The following is an 8,077-nucleotide window of genomic DNA, read 5'->3' as shown; positions in this document are numbered from 1 at the left end:
TGGAGGTTTGGCCACAGCAGTCTGTCAGAATCTGCAGGTGGAGGCGTAGGTGCAGATTGCTGGCAGAGGCGACAGATGGAGGTTTGGCCACAGCTGTCTACCAGAACCTGCAGGTGGAGGTGGAGGTGGAGGTTGCTGGCAGAGGCTGTAGATGGAGGTTTGGCCAGTTTAAACCTGAGCATGGCTGTGTCGGTCTATTGGTGTAGGGTGGAGCAGAACACCAGAGGCGGTAGATGGAGGTTTGGCTGCAGCTCTCTGCCAGAAACTGCAGATGGAGGTGGAAGTGCAGGTTGCTGGTAGAGGCTGTAGGTGGAGGTTTGGCCGCAGCAGTCTGCCAGAATCTGCAGGTGGAGGTGCAGGTGCAGGTTGCTGCCAGAGGCTGTAGGTGGAGGTTTGGCAAATTTAACTGTGAGCGTGGCTGTGAGAGGCTTTTGGTGTAGGGTGGAGTAGGACAGTTTAGAGGTGGTTTGGCCACAGCAGTCTGCCAGAATCTGCAGGTGGAGGCGGCAGCTGTAGGTTGCTGGCAGAGGCTGTCGGTGGAGGTTTGGCCATTTTAAATCTCATCATGGCTGTGACAGGCTTTTGGTGTAGGGTGGAGCAGGACGCTCTAGAGGCTGTAGGTGAAGGTCTGGCCGCAGCAGTCTGCAAGAATCTGCAGGTGGGGGCGGCAACTGCAGGTTGCTGGCAGAGGCTGTAGGTGGAGGTTTGGCCGGTTTAACTCTGAACGTTGCTTTGACAGGCTTTTGGTGTAGGGTGGAGCAGGACACTTTAGAGTTGGTAGCTGGAGGTTTGGTCGCAGCTGTCTGCCAGAATCTGCAGGTGGAGGTGGAGGCGGAGGTGCAGGTGCAGGTTGCTGGCAGAGGCTGTGGATGGTAGAATTTGAATCTGATGGTGGCTGTTAAAGGCTATTAGTCTAAGGTGGAGCGGGAAACTTCAGAGGCTGCTGGTGGAGATGTTTCCATAGCTGTCCAAATAGTAATGCAAATAATTATACCAGAATGTACAGTATCAGTTCAAACAACAGTAGACACGTAAGGGATAATGTATAGTGAGCCGGTGACTGTTGAAAAATAACTCCCGACAGAGGAATGGAACCCCGACGCGCAGCGGAGTTATTTTTCAACAGTCACCGGCTAACTATACATTATCCCACTTTGAACATGGCTTACTACTAAAAGATTCTAATGTTACAGCTGGCATCAATATTATTAAACTACTGGCAGTGTATTGACAGAGGAGAGGCGTTCACCAGACAAACGGGAGCGGAGGAGAGGATTTTACTCCACTTCTCCTGGTTGGAGAGGCTGGGTGCCCAGTAGCTGCGGCGGCAGCAGCGGCGGGGGGTGGGGGTAATCACTGTCTGAGGGCTGCCGTAGAATGGCAACGAGGATGTCAGCCGACCAACACTCGCTACCCAGTCCCTGGTTGCGGCGATTTGCGATGATGGCCAGCTAGGAATGAACTAGCAGCCAGTACAGTACAGTCCTCTCTCGGCTAGCTAACATTTAGCCGTGTTACTTACTGATCCATTAGAAAGAAAGCTAGCTGGACATCGGTTTTGAAGCCTCTTTGGTCACGGAGCTCCCTCCATCTCTTGAACGCCTGACTGAGGTTTACTCTTGTTTTTCCTCTTCTTTTATCTCTCTCCTTTTTGTGCATCCTCGCCTCCTCAGACAGATTAGCTCGTTTTCTTTTGGGAGGCCGTTTTTCACTTATCTCCAAACTTTGTCCGTCTGCCATTGTGCTCCTGACTCAACTATCTCATGCCACGGCCAGTTTCTCATAAGGACCAGCTCCAGTCCCTGATTGGCTGACCGACCAGTTTGGCAATACATGACGCGTTTCCTGCCGCAAAGCAGATTTTTTCCACGAAAATTCATCCCCGGTGGCAGAAGCTTATTGCAAAGTCACTAAGTAACCTATGTAAACGCTAATAGTCTGATTTTACTGTGTATACTACCCTGTGCAACCCACAATTTTTTCATAATGATATATATAATCAAAAATGCTGTATGTTGCTTCTTTAAACTACAAAACTTAACCTTAAAACTACAAACTATTTACATATTCTGTATAAGCTGTCCAATCACATCTAAAACACTTAATGACAGAAACATTTTTTCTGTCCAAAACATGAAAGTCAAATGTCTGACCTGGTTGTTCCTGCAGCATTGGCACCATCTGTGGGCTGCAGGCCTCCTGGCTCTCTCTGATCTGCGTGCAGACACCTTGTGGTAGCTGTGCTCCAGCGGGTGGACCGGCATCAGAAGGCTGCAATACACACTCATGTTACAATGAGGTTTCACATGTACAGTAAATGCAACAAACAGCACTGAATGATAAGACTTTCATGTCCCATTTTTCTGCCGCTAATTCAGCTTTCCTGGAGAAAATGACATTACTCTTCATGAGCATGTGGGCCAATTAGTCCTTTCAACAACCTGAGTTTTTGTTCCTTAAAATTTCTCCATACAAGGGTCAGATTAACCTGTCAGGGGCCCCGGGACAAAATGTGCTGCTGTGCTTTTTACCCTCGTTCCTCATACACTCTGTGTGTGTACAGTTTTTCTGTGCTGAAATATTACCTGGCCTCAGATTTGCTGTGGTAACCTGACTAAATATTTTCATTTAGCAACATTCATTCATCTTCTAACCGCTTCATCCTCTTGAGGGTTGTGGGGGGCTGGAGCCTATCCCAGCTGACATCAGGCGAGAGGCAGGGTACACCCTGGACAGGTCGCCAGACTATCTCAGGGCTGACACATAGAGACAAACAACCATTCACGCTCACATTCACACCTACGCACAGAAGGGCTCCCACGCCCGGGATCGAACCGGCAACCCTCTTGCTGTGAGGCAAGAGTGCTAACCACCACACCACCGTGCCGCCCTCATTTAGCAACATGTGATCACAAATTTAAATAATAAAGATCTTAAAGTGATTGCACAGGCACCTTCTACAGGACAGGACATCAAGGTCAGGTAATAAATCAGGATTTATCTTAAGGCCCTTATAATGTTAGTTGCTATCATGTGTCAGTGCTGCATAGCCTATTACTACAAAAACATCTGTCAAATTACCGCAAACCATAAAGTTCAAATATATCTGCTGGGACTCACATAGTAAATTCATGTACTTTAGAGTTGGACTCATGGCTACACTTAAATTCACAATATTACTTTGTACCCCAGCTGGAAGCTCGCTGATATACATTTGTGATATAAATTATTTTATGAGACACAGAAGTTGATTCAATTATTATTTTCAGTGAGGCGGCCATTTTGAATGTTTTTGTTTATTTTTAAATGAACAGATGAATTGATCTGGTACAGTCTTCCCTGAGGTTATAAATAGTATTTTAATATAAATATTCCCACTTTAATATATAAAAAGCAAAATAAATATTTTAATTTTAACAGCCACTACTTGAATCTGTTGAAAGCTGTTGAAATGTTACAGATCCTCTGTAAACTAGCCTATCTGTAGGTGGACGATCCAGATAAAGTGTTACTAATATATTACTTTGAAAACCATAGGCCCCTATCTGATTTTTTTTTTTTTGCTCTGAATTCACCTCTTTAAATTAAAATGTCAAATTTTGTGAATTAGCAGTCAGTGGTTGTTAAAAATAAAATATGGAACTTATGTTTCTAATTTACCTCCATGGCACAGCCTGTTAATGTAGGCTATGTGTGAACTCTGAGGGCTTTCAAAGCCTCGACGGTAAAACACATAGAAACAGTCACAGTGTTGAAATCTTACAGTCTCCATGATGGAAGTTAGTTGAGTCGCTGTCCATGAGTGTCTGTGAGACTTAGGTCCTTGTCAGGATGCAACAAGTCCTCAGCAGATGCGTGAAGTTTGATGAAATCGTCGGCTGAGAGCTGAGAGAAAACTTTTCTGACCGCTGTCGCGTTTGTTTGTGTTAAAATGATGATCTCGTGTATAAATGATGCACCTGGAGACAAACCATAGCAACCGTGGAATCCTTCACCTCCATTTTGTGCACGTGTGTTGTCATAGTCACATCTCACCTCTGTGATCTAAAGTTTCATCCAATCATGTTAAAAAGGCCTGAGATCAAGTCAAAATCTAACTATGTAGAGATTCAGCCTCCACACCTGACTGCGTCCTCACTCATACTGACACTTTAAAATGCCCATCACTTTTTAACTTGAACGTGATAAGGTAGATTCTGTGATGGGATAAAGTGACAAGTTTTACCAATAACTTGACGTCACTGAGCGTTATGTGTTATGCGACTGTTTCTATTTTGTCGTTTCTTTTTGAGTTATTCAATATCTGCAGTCATTTCACAACAGCTGGATCGATATGTGTGTCTCCACATTTAAAGAGGCGTTGTGCGCATTTTACGCACGTGGCGCAGCGCCAGTAACAGCATTAATTAAGCCTATTTTAATACACAACAGGATAAGTGAGGCTCTAACAGTGAGTGACCTTAATATCTTTCTGCATATCAGACAGTTTTGCTGTTACACACAAATACCAGGGTGATTTAATATAAACATTTGGAACACAGCAGCCGTCCTCAGGATGAGTCCAGCTCCACCACAGCGGTCGGGAGATTTTTATTATAACTAAAAAAAAATCTCTATATTCCTTAACAAATAATTTCTTTTTTTCCTGTCCTGTTCAGGTCATTAGATTATGTAGTTTTTGAATGTGTTGCTAAAATGTGACGTCATTAGTATGTAATTGTCAGATTATTAGTAAGAGCTCAGGATGTGATGTAATGTAAAGCTGTGTTATTGACAACAAACGGGCCTTGACATTAATCATTCAAAATGTTATGATTAATATTAAGTTTATGGATAAAATATTTCAAAAAGATGATTTATGATTTAATAAGTACCCACTTTTTCTTACCACTTTTCAGGCGTGAAATACTTATGTTGTTTACTGAATATGTTTTCTGGGTATTCTTCTATTTTTTGTATCTTATAGTCTATACATATATTTTTTTTTTTACTGTAACTTTATATTCATATTTTAATCTATTTTGCTTTTATTTTTGTTTGATTNTTATATTCATATTTTAATCTATTTTGCTTTTATTTTGTTTGATTTTATTTTTGTTTTTATTTGTTTATTTATTAATTTTTTTGTTTTTATTTTTATTTATTTGTTAATTTATTTTCATTTTCAATATAGATCTAATCTAATCTGGGCTGCTTTGAGACCTGCTGTACTCCACTTGTACTGATGTGCTATAGCTCCACACCAAACACATGTGATGTGACTCTGTTGTTGGAAAAAAAAAGTCCTTCTTAGTCAGCCAAGCTAAAGTTTGCCAACAAGTGTGTTTACTGCCAACAAATTGTTTCCTGTGGTGTCAACCAAGTTTCCCTCCAGAGTCAGTGAGTGCAGTGAAACAGCAGCCCCAGCTGGAGAGCTGGAGTCCACTTGGTATTTAGGTCAGCAACAAACTGAAGTCTTAATATTCAGGTTCGGGTCAGTGGCTTGCATACTGAACTGACTGATGGCCCTGAACCACACTGTACCATGTGCAGTGTGCTGGAGCGGAATTTGCACAATGTAAAGGAAATATCTTCTAACCTAATATTTAATTCAACCAGGGCCATGTTTACCAGTGCTTTCCTGATATTACTGCTGCTGTGATATATATCTTACTTAAGGTTGCAACGTATAAGATTTTCAAGGTAGGAAAACCGTCTCAGAAAATATTGCGGTTTCACAGTGTGTTACATAATTTATATTATCATCAGTCAGAATGACCCTTAAAGGAATGAAAACCAAAGGGTAATTGTTGGTTAAAGTAATGTTTTATCAATGTATTTTTTTGCTTATTTTGTTGTTAACAAAACAAAACAGTACAAAGCAAAGTTATAAAAAAAGGGATGGGGGAGGATGGAAGGGTGACATTCATGAAGCTTATGCAACATTCTTCCATTGTGTATTTAACTGGGGGCTTCTGTTTTAAAACTGTAAGAACAGTGTGTCAGTGGTCTTCCACCCCCTTCATCAAAGTCTTTTAACAGACAGGCTAGCTGTTCCATGTTTAGTAAGTCCAGGTATTCCTTCAGTGAGGAGTCCCTTGTGAAGCAGGCTGCTTTACGCTCCTTCCAGTTTAGAGGAATTAGTATAAGCAACCCAGTATCCATGGGTGCGCAACAGTTACTCCAACATTATTGTCCAACTTCAGGTCCAGCTAGCAAACTTTGGGGCACACTGAGAAACTGACATTGTAAAACTCTGACATAAGAGATATCACTTTTAATCAGTGTTTTAACAGCTGGACAGTCCCAGAAACAGTGAAATGAAGAACCTCGGTTGCCACAATTATGTCAGCTCAATTCATGGTTTTATCACTGTAAATGAAACTTGAAACCATTTTGTTAATGGAAGTATGAGTGTAAAGTCTCCCCTTAGAAAATAAAATAAAATGGAGATGTATATTTTTTCTTCAATATCATAGATAAGCAAATTTACACGGTATGGTAACCATCAGCTTTTGTATCACGGTGTACCATGAAACCGGTATATCGCTGCAACCTTAATCTACCATATACACAGTGACGGACTGGCCATCTGGCATTTGGGCAAATGCCAGAACGGCCGCCAGGCAAAAAATAAATAAATAAATAAATAATAAAAAAATAAATAAAAATAAATAAATAAATCTTCTCTTGACGGCCCAAAACATTTTTATCGGCCACAATATACATATAAGTAGTAGCCTAAATATAATTTTAAATAAATATGAGTGAAATGGGGCTACCGGTAATATAAAGTGTTTTTGGTCATCAAGCATTTTCTCGAGATCATTAAGTGATGACATTTGACATCTGACAAGTGACAAATGAATGATGGGTAATGCACTCAACGTCAACGACAACATCACAACAAGAAAAGAAAATGGATCGAGGCACGAAAAGACGGGTGGAGAAGGGTGGAGCGGAGAAAAAGAGAGAGAAAAAAGGGAAAGCTATGCTATATTTCTGTTGTTATAATTTGGTTGTGCTGTATTCTGTCCAAGAGGGGGCGCCTATGGTTAATGGTGGAAGTAGGCTAAGCCTTTAGGATGAAGTTGTGTGGTGTTTGAGTTCAGATTTTCGTGTTTTGGTAGACACAGAGCTAGTATTATTAACTGAGGTTATTAGTCTGGCCTTTGAACGTGCCTGAATTTATGGGGGTTCTGCTGCTGCCTTATTATCTTGTGTGCTGTGCATTGTTGTCTACTGTACCAGTGCAATTGTAGTGAGTTGATTGCGTGGTGTGTGTTCTGAATTTCTGCATTCTCATCATATGGTTAGCTTTCCACATGCTCCCATGCAAGCCACTAATCAATTTTAGCATTCATAATGACTGTGTCTGTATATCTCCTCATCTATTGTGCATCAAGGCAGTGAGTGAGTGTGTGAGTTTCTATGGTAGTTGTGGAACAGTCTGTGTCTCTGTGGCGCTCTGAAACGTTCTGCCAATGGTTGTGTTTTTTATGTTAGTATGTGTGAAATCATCCATCATAGTACCTAGTAATATGTGGGAGGGGGGATATGAGACACCACGCCTGTTCTTTCACAAATAAGGAACTGATGATCTAAAATGACGTAAAAATGCATATTTTTTTGTAAAATAATATGAAAATTTTTCACCCCTGGCTGGCCGATGCGCCGCCATGGGGCCTCTGTGTCAAAAATGCCAGGGCCTCTTTTTGGTCCCAGTCCGTCACTGCATATACATGTTACACATTGTCTGTTCTTTTGCCATTGTAAAGTATGAATATTGGACTCTGGACATCCCAGTGTGAAAGAAAAAATTCAACTACAAAACAGCACGGTAGTGTGATAAGATGTGTGGCTACATCAATTCAGACTAAGTGTGAATGCAATGTGGTTCTGATCCTGTTGGAGAAACAGTGAAGCAGCTAGTTTGCACTTAAACGCCACAGTGTTTACCTCCGTCAGTGGGACAGGTTCAGCACCATGGACAGAGAGCTGAACACTGATTGGCTCAACAAGACAACGTCAAGGATTAAAGTCATCTGCCTATTGGTCTGAATCAAAGTGACAGCGGAATTACGCACGGTGATTGGTG

This window comes from Epinephelus moara, chromosome 1 (genome assembly GCF_006386435.1).
Source record: "Epinephelus moara isolate mb chromosome 1, YSFRI_EMoa_1.0, whole genome shotgun sequence".
Lineage (NCBI taxonomy): Eukaryota > Metazoa > Chordata > Actinopteri > Perciformes > Serranidae > Epinephelus > Epinephelus moara.
This window is presented reverse-complemented; position numbering follows the sequence as displayed.